This window comes from Tupaia chinensis, unplaced genomic scaffold, assembly GCF_000334495.1.
Source record: "Tupaia chinensis unplaced genomic scaffold, TupChi_1.0 Scaffold000569_1, whole genome shotgun sequence".
Classification (NCBI taxonomy): domain Eukaryota; kingdom Metazoa; phylum Chordata; class Mammalia; order Scandentia; family Tupaiidae; genus Tupaia; species Tupaia belangeri.
Genome location: NW_006160083.1, coordinates 1986317 through 2002145, shown reverse-complemented (window position 1 = coordinate 2002145; position 15829 = coordinate 1986317).

The following is a 15829-nucleotide window of genomic DNA, read 5'->3' as shown; positions in this document are numbered from 1 at the left end:
CGTGCTTGCCAGACAGACAGAGACAGAGAGATAGAAAGTGAGAAATTACCCCCCAGGGGGAATGGCCACGCCATAATCCCTTCTCCATTCTCTTCTCTGGATCTTGGGCACGCACACACATGTGCCTGGCATGAGTTTAAGCTGCTGGGTCCAGGACTTGAACCACGGTCAACTACATGGGAGTTCAGTGACATAGCCATTACGCTAACTGCTGGCCCTATACTCCAAGCCACCGGGTCTGGGACTCAAACCATGGTTGACCATATGGGAGTCCAGTGATGTAACCATTAGGCCATCTGATGGCCCCATGACTCTTTATTGTCCTCATCCAGTGACACGTTGCATGCACCTCTTCACAATGCCAGGTGCCTTTCAAAAGACCAAGTTTCTCTCTCTTCTCTCCTCCCATCTACTAAGATATAATTTTGGGGTGAATTTTAGACATTTGAATAATTAATGGTAGGGAATACAAAAACACCAAATGGGACAGACTTCATGTTAAGCACAAAGGGAGCTATAAAATTAGGAGGTTAAGTTTTCAGGGTTTCTGTAGTGCTATTAAATCCATCTTGTGATATAAAATAAGAAGATATCTGACATTCATTCACTAAATTGTACTGACTGATGGAGCTTAAGTGTTTCAACATTCTTAGGGGTTATTTGTACTTAATATGGATCAAAGGAAAGCAAAATAGAGCCCTGAAGGCAGAACTTCAGATAGCTAGTAAGTGAGAACGCTATTTTATAGCAGAGCAGCAATTTTTGAAGTGCGCTAACTGTGGTAATGTGGTATATTTTGTATCTCAGAGGAGGCTGCATTATCTTTAAAGAATGGATTCTATAATTGCTTTGCTATGATTTTAATCATATTTCAAAAGTTTCAAAGAAATAAGTTATAAAGATTTTTAGGTTTGATTAGACGCAAGACTAAGTAATATTGTTTTGGAGAATGAAATAACACAAGCTCCATCTTCCTATGGGGTTGGCCACTAGTTGGACTGTAAGTATATAGGCTCTTGTCTACTGAGTCTAATTGTGCTACCTGTTTTACAGCTCTCTTTATAGACATGGACTCAATATGTATTACTGCTGACATTCTCACCTAACACTCCCACACTGTCCCTTTAAAATCCTCATCCCTGCCCTTGACTGGGAAGTGTGGCAGCTACTGCACAACCACCCTACAACTATCACATGTGCCACTCGTGCCACACACTCTTATCACTGTCACATGTGCCGTGCACCCACTGTGTCATTGTCACACATACCACATCTCTCCCATCTTGTCCTGTGTGCCACACACACATCCTACCACTGTCAAGCAAAACCGTTTACTACTTAAAAGACTGAAGAACTGGAAATGGGTTAGTAGATGGGCTTGGACCCCTGATAATCTTACTCATTTTTCATATCCCTACAGCACTAGTAAGTTCAGTTTAACGACGCAGGAGTCATGCGTGAGATGGAGCAAGGTATCTGATAGACATCCACTTCATCCCTTTCTGTCCTACCTCCTCACAACTCATGAGTTTTGTTATTATTTCTTTTAAAAAAATTTTTAAACCATAACATGAAAAGCAACCAATACTGGTTAAGAGAAAAATTCAGTTATTCAACAGGATAAAAATATGTGGGCTACCTTAAATTAAAAGCTTAACTCTTACGTTTTTCCTTTTTTCCCCCTTCATTAGAAGCATTCATCTCATTTTAGCAGGGTACTTAACTAACACCATCCTCTAGACTTTAGGAGAAGCAGCAAATGTTTTCCCTTGCCATCTTGAAAATATTAAAGGCAGTGTGTTCCCCATACTCATGGAAAGAGAAAGAACTTTTCCTGCAGTTTATGATTTGTGCTCTTGATAAATGGGTCTCTGAGACCTAGAAGGAAATAAAGAGGAAACAGGTTTTCATGTGAATAGATAAAAAAAAAAAAAAGGGCATGGAGGTATGTCTGGAGGTGGGGAAATAAGTGAAATGATTGGTAAGTGACAATGACTTCCCCCTTAGAAGAACCATTAAAAAGGACATTATTAAAGAGCCCATGACCTACATGCATTGGAGTCACATAATCTGTGTAAATGAGAATTTCTCATTCTTTTTAATGCAAGCCATGCAGCCTCTGCTCCATTTATACTAGCACATCACCAGTCAACTCCCCTGCTGTGGTTGCATCCAATGCCATGAGACTTTATTTAATTTTTTTTAAGCAGGCTTTTGCCATAGTGTGTGCTCACCAGAGAGAAAGAGAGACAGAAACAGTGAGAGGGAAGGTGAAAATCACCCTAAGTGGGGAATGGCCAATCTCTTCTCCTTCATCCTCTGGGATCTTGAGCAAGCACACATATGCACTCGATCTGATTCTCAAGCCACAGGGTCTGGGATTCAAACCATGGTTGACCATATGGGAGTCCAGTGATGTAACCATTAGGTCATCTGATGGCTCCATGACTTTTGACTGTCCTCATCCAGTGACAGGTTGCATGTACCTCTCTACAATGCCAGGTGCCTTTCAAAAGACCAAGTTTCAGAACCAGCAGTTAGCACAATGGCTATGTCGCTGGACTCCCATGTAGTCAACCGTGGTTTGCGTGCCAGGGTCGGGTATCTGAAACTCACACCACTCACGCAGGGCATGTGTGCATGCATGCCCAAGATCCCAAGAAGAGAATGGAGAAGGGACTGTGGCATGGCCATACCCCTTGGGGGTGATTTCTCGTTTTCTGTCTCTCTTTCTGTCTGGCAAGGGCCGGTTTCCTATGGCAAAAACCTTTCCAAAAAAAAAAAAAAAAAGATGAAGTTTCTAATGTAGAACAATAATGAGCATGATCCATATTTATCTTGTAGATGGTCCAGCCTGAAGATGCTAAAAAAATCTAGGCTTTGGTACCAGCAGTTGGCATAATGGCTATGTTGTTGAACTCCCATGTAGTCGACCGTGGTTAGAGACCCAACCCAGTGGCTTAAACTCATGCCGGGTGCATGTGCGTGTGTACCCAAGATCCTGAGAGTAGAATGGAAGAGAAGGGTTGGCGTGGCCAACCCCCCACGCCGGGTGCGTGTGCGTGCGTGTCCAAGATCCTGAGAAGAGAATGGAGGAGAAGGGATTGCGGCGTGGCCAACCCCCCGGGGGGTTATTTCTCACTTACTATCTCTCTGTCTCTCTCTGTCTTTCTGACGAGCGCATGAGCACTCTAGCAAAAACCCCTCCAAAAAAAAAAAATTTAGACTTTGCATGGTATCTAAGGAGGTATGAATTATTATGCTCCATCTTCACCTGATAGAATAGAGACAGAAACAATGGTACTCTCCAAGATGGCTTGATAGCCTTAGCAAGGATGGTGGTTAAAAATGACAGGGGAGGAAAGAGAGATGGTAAAGAGAAGAGGAAAGGAGACCAGACAATAGATCTCTGCATTCTCTACTAATGCTAGCTCCCGGTGACCTGAAAGGTGAAAATGCAAACATTCTTGCTTCCTTACCCAACAGCTATTTCCTGTTTTCCAAGGCAATAGATTCTTCATACTCTTCAGTCATTCAGAACCTTTGTTCTTCAGGAAAGCCTGGACCTGCTATCAGTCTTCAAAGTGGGTCTTATTTGAATTTGGCTATTTGTGATCATTCTACTTCCTCTGCTAGCTCAAGAGTGGGTATACAGCACATTTCCAATCAATGAAAAATCTGGGTAAGACATTCAGCAACTCTCGAAATTCTTTCTTGTTCTTAAGAATGAAGCTAAAAAAGAAAAAAATTGCTTTCCCCTATCTTGATATATATTGGAGTTGTCATGCCTGGAACTGCTGCAGTCATTTCATAAGGAGAATTTATGAAGAATTTGAGCTCAAGAAATAATGAGCCACTTAGTCCACTCTGAAATGACCCTATTTATAGCTTTTGGTTAGAAAAGAAAAATAAGGGCCATCAATGGTGGTTAAGATGGCTGGATCCTGGAGGCCATCAGGTGGCATGGTGGTTAAGGGCACTGGACTCCCACATGGTTGACAATAGTTCAAGTCCTGGACATGGGGGCTTGCTTTCATGCTTTCTCTCTCTCTCTCTCTCTCTCTCTCTCTCTCTCTCTCTCTCTCACTCTCACTCTGTCCCTCTCTGTAAACTAACTAAATAAAGTTAAATAAAATAATTCTTAAAAAAAATAAAAAAGAAGAAGATAGCTGGATCCCACATGCCCAACCATGTAGTCCAACTATGGTGGCTTGGAAAACAAAACAAACCAAAACAAACATGCTGGGTATGTGTGTGTACAACACCAAAATTTCAAAATGAGTAAGAAAGGGAGGTGAAGGTGAAGGGATTGTGGTGTGATTATGCCCCATGGGGGTGCTTTCTCACTTTCTCTGTGTGTGTGTGTGTGTGTGGTGAGTACACAGGTCCTCTGGCAAAATTTTTTTTTTAAAAAAAGAAATATTTCTTATTTTTAAGCCAATTTTAGTTGAGTTTTGATACCTCTGGCCAAAAGTAAACCAGACAAATCAATAATGCAATGGAAAGATAAAAATATTTGCTTCGTTTTATAGACTCCTTATGCTGCACGGTCAGTTAAGAGTAACATTACATTCTTTCCGGTGACAGACCACATATACATCGCTTTCCAGATATTTCTAGGATTATAAAAACTGTGAGTTGTGAAAAAAGTCCTCCTGTAATTATCAAGCATTTTTACTTTCGATAGGGTTAATAGGGAAATAAAACTGAGGAAAGAATCTGAATTCATAAAATATTAAATAAGGAAAAGAATATGGATTCAAATCTAAAACCAAGAGAGGAAAATATCCATTTCCAGAAATGGAAAGCAAACTCAAAATCAGAGAGGTGGGCAGGAGCTTAGGTTTAAAGTACCAGAGTGTTATTAGGAGCCGGTATAGGCCCTAGTGGCTGGATTTGGGAGTTTGGGATATGTGCTAAGAAGGTAGACCAGGACACAGTTCCTACTCAGACAGGGAACTAGAGCTGAAATATCTTTAAGAAGCCAGGAGTCCTAGGAATTGGGAACACTCTACTCCACCAGTGGAGGAAACAGCAAGAATGTTTACTACATGTTCAGAGTTGAGGTCAGAACAATGTATTTCTGGCACATCTAAACTCACGACCAACTTCACACTGTCAGAACTGAGCAGAAGCTTCTAGTTGAGAAATTAACTGGCACAAAATGAAGGAAATTCATAGATCCTCAGAAAAGGCAAAGTCAAAATAGTCTAGTAGTGATTTTCCACAGCTCAGAGAACCCAGGACACCTATAGAAATCAGTTTTAACTGAAGATGAACTTCTGGCAAAAGATTCAAAACTTGGAAGGAAGAGAATTACTGGTATGGAAGAATGACATGCTGCATTAAAAAAAAACTTGCACACTAACAACAGAAATGACAGAATTAGATAGACTTTTAAGTAATTATTTTTAAAATGTTTAAGTTAGTACCAACGAATAGGAACTCAAGCATAAAAACAATAAAAACAGAACAGATTTAAAATACAGAAAACAATAAATGGAAGTCTTAAAATGAGAATAACTCCTGATATATTTTTAAAATCAATTAATTGAAAAAATATCACAACACAGATGCAAGATAATGACCTAGAATGTGAAACAGAAAAATAAAAACAAGAGAAGTTAAGATTAGGAAAACAGGGACCAGCATATGGCGGAATGGTTACATCACTGGACTCTCACATAGTCAACGGTGGTTTCAGTCCCAGACCCAGTGGCTTAAAACTCACACCAGATGCATGTGTGTGCATGCCCAAATCTCCAGAGGAGAATGGAGAAGGGATTGCAGTGTAGCCATCTTCCCTGGGAGGTGATTTCTCACTTTCTGTCTCTCTGGCGAGTACACAAGCCCTATAGCAAATATCTCTCTATCTAAAAAGAATAAGTAAATAAAGATTAGGAAGACAGGATTTAATATATATCTACCAGGAGTTCTAAAGGAGAGAGTAAAGTGAATATGGGACATCTAAACTTAGAAGAGAAAATAATTGAGAATTTTCCAGAATAATAATTTAAAAAAAGGCATCAATCCTAAGATCAAAGGTTCACTCAAGATCTGAACAGGGTAAAATCAAAAAGAAATTTTAAAAGTTCACATCTGAAAGAATCACTGTAGAAAATATCAAAGACAAGTAAAATAGTTAAAAGCTATCAGAGATTAAAAGACATATTCCTGAAAAGGAACAATAATAGGCTGACATAAGACTTACACTTAGCAGTAATAGCTAATATTTATTGAGTGATTGTTGTGGGCCAGGCATTATATTTCTTTAAGTCTATTCATTTATTTCTTCTATGAGCAAGAAAGACAGAAAGAGATAGAGAAAGCACCCCCAACAAAGTCCTGATGGTACAACCCACCTCCATTCTTGGGTTAGCCCCAAACTATGGGCAAATGCATGCCAAGCAGACTCAGGGAGGTTTCTCGGACTTGAACCCAGAATCTTCCCACCTGGGATTGCTTTTCAAAGCTTTGCATTTTACCACTGTGCTATTGTCTTCCCTGCTTCACACCCTGGCATTATTTTAAATATCTCTCATTTAATGTTCACAATAATCTCATGGGAAAGACACTGATGCTGTCCACATCTTACACCTAGCCACAGAATGAAGAATAAAAGATGATGGCATCATATTTATAAAATAGCGATTCTTTGGGACCAGCAGTTAGCGTAATGGCTATGTCATTGGACTCCCATGTAGTCGACCACAGTTTGAGTCCCGGACCTGGTGGCTTAAATTCATGCCGGGCATGTGTGCATGTGTGCCCAAGATCCTGAGAGGAGAATGGAGGAGAGGGGATTGTGGCGTGGCCATCCCCCCGGGGGTTGATTTCTTGCTTTCTGTCTCTCTGTCTCTCTCTGTCTTTCTGGCAAGCACATGCGCCCTATAGCAAAAACCTCTCCAAACAAACAAACAAACAAAAATAAAAAAAAAAAGAGAAAAAAATTGTGATTCATGAATAAGTTTAAAAAGCTGTGAAATGAGACCAGCAAATGGAGTAATGGTTCATTGGACTCCAACTTAGCTGACCATGGTTCAAGTCCCAGACTCGGCAGCTTAAAACTCACGTCACGGATGTGTTCATGCCCAAAATCCCAAGAGGAGATTAGAGGAGAAGGGATTGCAGCATGGCCATCCCCCCAGGGGGTGATTTCTCACTTTCTATCTGTCTCTCTGGTGAGCACACATGCCTTATGGCAAAAATATCTCTTTAATATAATAATAATAATAATAGTGAATCAATTAATCAATAAAAAACTAAAGAATAAAATATTCAGGCTAAGCTGGGAGAGTCAATCCATTCCAAATGTTCCTATAAGTACAAACAATGGCCCCCTATAGCAGTGAAAAGAATCATTTAAGTATTTCAAACCAAAGGAATCTAATACAGGTGATGAAAGAACTGAGGAACTAAGCAGCACTATACAGCCACTACCATCTTTAGGCTGGGGAGAGAAAAGCAGAAGATCACATCAGAGCTCTAGAGTCCAGGTCACCTGGGGGCCTGTCTGGAAGGAACTGAGAATGTGGAGCAAGAGGGTCACCCTGCAGTAACTGCAGTTATGAATACTATGAATACAACTAATATTGCAGATGCCACCTGAAACAGAATGGGGTGGGGGTGGAGTGGATATCCTGGCTTTTATCTTTCACCTGCTCTCTGAGCTTCCATAGGAGCTAGGAGCTTTCTCTTAGCTAAACCTATCCGGGAGCAGAGAGCAAGGAAGCCTGGGAAATAGAGCTTCCTGAAGTACATGTAGAGAAGGACAGAGAACAGAGCTAAGAACTGTCAAGTGCTAAACACAACTCATTCCTAGCTGATGAATTCAGGAAGAGTTGCTTGCAAAGACTCTTAGCAAGAGGACAGACGTTTTCAGTGTCAGTGTTTAACATTTGTTCTGTTCTCTTCTTCCACTGCCTAAGTTCTTCCACTTTAGCTTGGTCGTCAAGTTTGGATGGAAAGTGGCGTATGCATTTTGTGTGTCCTGACTAAGCTGACTCTTTTCATGCAAAAGCATAGCTTCTTTCCAATGAGAGCCCTGTTCTGCCAGCTCTACAAGATGAGAACTTTATTTAAGACCATCCATCTATTGAGCTTTTTTGAATACAGATATCCTCTCAAATCTGCTATGCCTAGAAGCTAATAGTGGAATGTAAAAATAGCTTTCGCTGTCTGCATGGTTTTTCTTATTTGTATTCTAAGTAAAATCACTTAGGCAGACACAGAAAGCGTTTCTTATTTGCATTTATTTTGCCTACAGAAAATGTACAGTTCACATGACTGCTCTGCTTCAAAGAAATAATCAAAATACAAATTGCATGAACTGTGGAGACAGGCTCAGAAAACCTAGGAAAAGGAAGTGAAATGAGGGCACCTTTTTAGCATAAATGAAAGCTGTTTTTGCCATGGCTATCGTCACCTTATAACTCCAAAACACAAGTGAAAAAGGATTTTGAGAATTACTTACAGTCCTTTCCAAAATTATATTTTATTTTTTAGAGGTTTGGTTTTCCACCTTAGGGTATGTGTGCTTGCTGGAGAGAGAGACAGAGACAGAGAGAGTGAGAGGGAAAGTGAAAAATCACCCCCAAGGGACATGGCCACTCTGCAATCCCTTCTCCTCCTGGGATCTTGGGCACATATACACATGTACCCAGTGTGATTTTCAAGTCACTGAGTCCAGGATTGGAATCATGGTCAGTCACGTGAGAGTCTATCTGCTATATCATCTTCTGGCTCACCCAAAATTTTATTTTCGACCATGTGATGTAGAAAGGTGCCCATGTTAAATTTCTGTTTTTATTTGCAATACCTAACCAGAATCCAGAGTATGATATTTTTTTTCTTGGATTAAAATTAAGCAGTGCTTAGTAATCATCTTTACTTAGTCTCGAAAGAAAAGCCTTTAAGTAAAGAATATACTATCAATTTTCATTTAAAATCTATCATTGGCTATAATACTAAATTTCAGTCAAAAATCTTCATTTTTTTGTTTCACTTCTCTTAGCTTTGATAGAGATTCATTGTTTAATGATGCATCATTGTATTAAGTTGAATAGATATTTTTGGTGATAGAAAATATATCCATTTTGGCAGATGTAAAGTCAATTATTAATTAATCTGTCCAGAACTGAGTTTTTTTAAAAATAAATTAACCAAGTTTTTAAGGACTTTCATTCTATTGATAGGCAATGATTTTGAATTTTTAAGCTGCTTAGGTTTATATTTCCTACTTAATGTTCAAGCAATTAGTTTCACTTGACCAGTTACATAAGAAAGCTTTGTGGAGTGTATGTGTATGTGTGTACAGTATATTTTATAAAGAACATTAGCACCCTCTTCTGGGTGACTTCTGAGGCTGTGATGAAAATATTTTAACAATCTTTTCCCATTTTCTAACAATGAACACTGAATACTCATTAAATTTTCTCCTGATTAAAGCACAACTTCTAAGTAATTTAATTATACTGTATATTTCAGAAACACTGATAAGTGTTGGAGTCAAAAGCATTTCACTGCTAAATGTTACCTAGTGGAAATAAGTGTTTGGTTTATGAAAAGGGGGGGGGAAATGCTGCTTCTACATTTCTCAGAATGAGTTTCCCTAAAGATTCTTAAGTACACAGAGAAATGCTAGGAGGAAGGGAACACAAGGACACATAAGATCAGGCTTGGGCATCCTTCTCCCAGCTGTCAGTGCGTGAAGAAAAGGTGCATCCCTTTGTAGGCTTCAATACCAGGCACTGATGTAATTATATATTCTTTTATTAAACTGGATTTCTTTATAGAATTGGATACCTTTTAAGTCAGACTTTCTGGACTTCCCCCTGCCCCACCCCCACCCAGAAACCCCTGTGATAGATGTTTTATGAGTCTGATGATAGTGACGTGATTGCCCTTGTTTTGATTCATGCCTTCACTCCTTTACTCACTGTAGAAATGCATAATGGGCACGCTTCAAGATGCTAGAGATAAAGGGAACAGATTCAAGTGTCTGGCCTCATAGGGATTCCACTTCTAGCGGAGAGAGAAGTAAATGTACAGTATGTTAGATGACCACCAATTCTGCACAGAAAGAAATGAACCGAGTGAAGGAGATGAGAAGTGTGGGTGCGTGGAGCAGGTATGTTATACCAACTGGCCAGAAAAGTCATCATCAATAAAATGACATTCGAGCAGAGAACTGGAGCAAGCCAGTGCTCCAACCTTGTGGATATTTACAAAAGGAGCATTCTAGGTGGAGGGTGTAGCAGAGGGATAGGAAAGAGCCCTCTGAGGCAAGGCCCTTGATGAACTGGAAATACTTCAAATGCCGCGTAGGCACTCAGAAGTTACAATAATCCAGAGCCATTCTGAGCTGTGGGATTTGAAAACTTGGATGAGATTCTGACAAATGATTTGAAATCTCTACGCCTTTGTTTTCTCACCTATGAAATGGGGATTTATATAATTTCCTCCTTGCCAGGGTTATTATAAAAATTAAGGGACAGTGCAGTTCAATAGTTTAGCATTGGGTAATGAGTTCAATAAGTGTTAGTTATTAAAAGGAGGAAAAATGCCTCTGAGGGAAACTTGGGTTTTATGCAGTATTTCTATATAAAATGGACCACAAGTGTTGAACTGAAACTCTTTCTAACTACTAGAAAAAATTATAATGTGTGAAGACAAGCTTTCCGTGCTGCCCTGGATAAGTCACTTTCCCTCTACGAAGCTTAAATTTTGCAAAATTGAAGGAATTAAATTAAATTAAACCAGGGGTTTTCAATATAAAGCCTCCATGGTGTGAGGGTTATTCCTTCTGCTTTAAAATCCCTGAATGAAATTGTAGATTTACTTCTGATAAGCATAATAAGAAACCCCACCATCGGTCTTGCTTAGGGCTGAATTATGGAGCCCTGGAGTTCCATGGTTAAGACTATGGTGTGATGATCTGGCCAGGACACTATCACAAATGGTTGTCCAGTTACACGACCTCAAGAGTGTTGCTTTCCCCACATTCCTGGTTTCTCAAGATATTTTCAGAGAGTTTCATCATCCAAGTCTGACTCCAGGTATTTGAACTACTACTAGTCTCTTTCCACAGGATGAATTCTCTTTCCAATTCTTCCTTCCCAAATCCCATTCTTCCCCCTTTGGCCTCTTGAGGGAAAGGCATCTCCCAAGCTTCCCAGTGAGTCAGACTCTATGTGGTGAGATGAAGGGTCAGAAGGTTGTGGTGTGGATGACTCCTAACCAAGACGGAGCAGGAGGCAGAGGAAGGGGGCCAGCTAGGGTCATTTTTATCATGGGAAGAATATGGCCACAAGATGGGGCAGGAAGTCAGGAATCCAGTCTCTGCCTCAGATAGTCTCTTTCTCCATGCATAAATTACATAACACTAGCTGCCTCATTCACCCTCATAATCTTTAAGAAGATTAAACGAAACGAGTCAAAGCACTGAAGGGACAGTTAACTGCCCAGAGGGAAAGAAATGTACAAGGAGACCTTGGCATTGAGCGCCGTTAAGTAGCAGTTCCAGCAACGTCTGTTCCAAGAAATGCTGCAGCTCTTTATAAAAATCTCCCTCCTTTTTCCTTGCAGAATTGGTCAGACCCCCCAGAACCTGTTCATACTGATTCTGCAGCTTACTGGATGTTGACTTCAGGCAAGATTTTTAACCCGAGTATCAAGCTCCATTTGTAAAATGGCAGGGGAACAATGGTGATAATGACCCTGCAGGGTGTCCTAGCACGGGGTATGGTTCTAAGACATGGTGGCAATTATGATCAAGATAAAGGTTCACTGTGGAGGCTACAAGTAGCCTAAGTGTAACTGTAACTCTGATTTCAAGGTGCTTTTTAGCAGGAAAACATTATGCTAATTTGGATAAGGTAGGTAAGTGTGAAGGAGAAAATTATAATAAATATACATGAAGAACATTTGAACAGTGAGAAGTCAGGTATTTTAAACATTATACGATTGAGGTATATGTTTTTTAAGTTTCTTTGCCATAGGGTGCATGCACTCACTGGATAGAGACAGAAAGAGGGAAGGAGAAAAATCACCGTCCCTTTCCCCTCACCCCGGGGTGGGGGGGTGTGATCATGCCACAGTTCCTTCTCCTCTGTTCTCCACTTGGTATTTAGGGCACACATGCAAATGTGCCTGGGGTGATTTTCAGGCCAACAGATCCAGGACTTAGACTGCAGTTGACAGTACAACACCTTCACCACCCTGCCACCTGCTGGCCTGAGGTGTACTTTTGACAATCAGTCCTCGCTTATTCCTTGTGTATCTTCAGCTTCTTGTGGAATTTTTTCTGGGAGTGAATATACTATAGTGGAAACTTTTTGAGGCAGTGACAACATAGGACATGGTGAAATGGATGCTCTGCAACATTTGATTTGAGACTAGAATCCACTGAAATTGCACATGCTCAAGGGACATTTGCTGATTGTTTGTCTCTCATGGACGCCATCATGTAAGTATTGGAACAAATTCTGTTTTGACAAGAACTAGTTTGATACTGCAGTGGGCAGATATGATGACATTGCTGGAGTAGAATCATTAGCTCTGTTAGTGGCTTGGTTTTTTATTTTTGGTTTGGTTTTGTTATTAATCTTACAGAAAAGTCGTTTGGTTGCTGTCAAATGAAGTAGAGACTGGGAAACAGTTGCCTTCGATTCCACATAGGCTCCTTCCTCTAACAAAAATGAGTAAGTATATACATGTAACTCTTTAAAAACTTCTACTTAACACACCTTGAGAGTATTTAATACAATCTTTCACATGTCAATAAACAGTTCAGGAAACACAAGATGCAAAAGATTAGAATGTCTGTTAGGATACAGTTGATTGTTCTTATAATTAAAGGCATGGAAAATCAGAAAACAAAGAGATAATATTTTCACTATCAGATTGAAATTTTTTAAATTATATGATAAACACTAGTGGATAAAACCATACAGAAACAAGAACTCTTGGGTTGGCTCTGTAGCCTTGTATTTGAGGTATGCCAGATCCCACATGGCCAACAGTGCAGTTCAAATTCCAGCCCCAGTGGCTTGAAAAACACACCGGCACATGTGCATACGTGTGCAAAATCCCAACAGGATGGAGAAATACAGAAGAGATTATGGCATGACCATGCTCCATTGTGGGGTGATTTGTCACTCTTCCTCTCTCTCTCTGTGGCAGTGCAAGCAAACTGTGGCAATTAAACAAGAAGGAACCAGCAGTTGGCGTAATGGCTATGTTGCTGGACTTCCATGTAGTTGACCGCAGTTAGAGTTCCCAGCCTAGTAGCTTAAACTCAGGCCAGGTGCATGTGTGTGCATTCCCAGGATCCCAAGAGGAGAATGGAGGAGAAGGGATTGCAGCATGGCTGGGGAGTGGTTTCTCGCTTTTTGTCTCTCTGTCTCTCTCTGACTTTCTGGAGAGCACTCGCACCCTATAGCAAAAAAAAAAAACCTCTCAAAAATAAAACATAAAAAAATAAGTCTGGCATGTTCAAAAAGAGAGAAAAAATAGAAATAGGAACTCCTATACAAGATTGTGATAGTGTAACATTTTGGAAGGGGAACTGTGGTGATATCCATCGATATATTAAATCACCCTTTGCCCCAGAAATTCCAATACTAAGATATTTTTTAAAATTTATTAATTATCACCATAATCATCATTATTATTATTAATTTGACAACAAAGTTACAGAGACAGAGACAGGGAAAGCAAGCCACCAGGTCTGGGACTAGAACTCTAGTCAGCTATATGGGAGTCCAGTGCCTTAACCACCACACCACCTGCTGGCCTCTTGTTTTTTGTTTTTTTTTCTTTTTTAAAGAATTATTTTATTTTATATATTATTATATTATTATTTTTCTTTAGGGCATGTACACTTATGAGGGAGAAAAAGAGAGAGGGAAAGTAAAAAGGTAAATCTTCAGGTCCAGAACTCAAACTACAGTTGGCCATGTGAGAGTCCAGCATCTCTACCACCATATCACCTGGTGGCCCCCAATATTAGGATTTTATTGTCAATGTTCTAATATATATTCTCCAGCTCTATGGGGCAGGGTGTTTATGATAGCTTGGAAACAACGTAAATGACTACCCATGAGGAATCAGAAAAAGGACATACGCACACATGATGAGCTAATATTTTGTAATAGTATTAGCTTTCTTATTTGTTTATTTATTTGTGCCTAAATTTCTTGTCTGTCCAGTGTCTTGCATGCCTTGCGTCAGGGGACAAACACAGCAGAATGCAAATAACAAATACATAGGGAATGATCTGCTTTTGAGTTCCAAAAGTTAAAATGCTAGCATAAACATAGTATTTGGAAGCTTGTGCAGTGACTAAGAGAGACTTACCAACTTGCCCCCACAGAAAAAATATCCCTGCGTTGAGGGAAAGGAAGGAATTAGAAAGCACATGTATGCCCCAGAATGGATCTTTCAATTGAAGGCAGAATCCAGCCATGGAAGATAAAATGTACAGGTTATTTTGCTGAATCTGAGATATTGCCTCTTAGCCAAACATATAACAAGACCCCAGAATTTGCCTGTACCCTGACATAGTGCTGAAAGAGGAGCGTGGGAATCACTGTGTGCTGAAACTAAGATAAATCTGAGAGTGCTTGCAAGAGTACCCCAAATTCCAGTATGGTACAGTAAGTCCGTGTCTGACAGTGACATAGACATTGTTAAGGAGATCCCAAGGTTCTGCAGGGACTGGAGTGAGAACCAGGGATAATCCTTAGAGATCTATGTTAATTAGTGACTGAGGACCAGATGCGACACTATAGATCTCTGCATCTGTTCACATGAAAGGATGACAACCATGGCAAGATCCATGGCTATGCTCCCCACCCTCTACTTTACATGAGCCTCGTGGGATGCAGATGAATGCCATGTAAGAAAACGCTAAACTAAGGGTTTGTTGACATTAAGTTTTGACCACCCAGGAAAATAGAATCTGAGATTAAACAAAGTGACCAAAAGATAAATAAGGCAACTAAGTATCTACCATACTTAAGTTAGTGAAATAAGTCTTTCACTCCATATACTGTGAAGTAATATACATCTATTTTTTAAAACAATGAAGCAAGAAAATAGACTCTGATATGAAAGATGTGCAAGATAAATTTTAAATTGAAAAAGGCAAGGTGAAGAAATCCAGAAATAGTGTGCATTCTGTTTGCATAAAAATGTTATATGTTCTAAAATTCCTAAGGATATGGATAACATAATTAAGTTTGATTTCCTCTAGAGACCAAGACTTTTCATTTCATACCATTTTATATAGATTTCTATTAAACCACGAGCATGTATTACTTTTATAGTGCATAATAAAATACCCTTTTGTCCTTATACCCATGTTTTGTGATCCATTACATTGAATCAGAATTCCATTTTTGTAGCATTTATCTCAATAATTTTAGAATAAAGGATGAATATATATGTCTAAAGTATCTTTTTGGTATAGCATAAATCTCCCAAAGAGAATTCATTTGGTTTTCTTTTCAGTTACAAAGAGTGTTGCAATGTGCCTTTAAGGAAAATTTCTCTCCATCATTTTTGTACAAGCAGACATGCAACTTTGTATAGTAGCCACAAAGCTACAGAAAACTTTCTTTAAAATGTGTTGATAACCAGAACAAGGATGCATGACTTGTAGAACTGGACAAAGACATCCATTTTCACATGTCCTAGCATACAGTCATGCACTCGAGTGAAGGATACTGAGCAAATCCCCAGAACTGACATATGTTTGGTGGGAGGAAAGCATGAAGGGGGCGTGTATGGTATACTATAGGAGGCTTAGCAGCCTCCTTGGTATCAT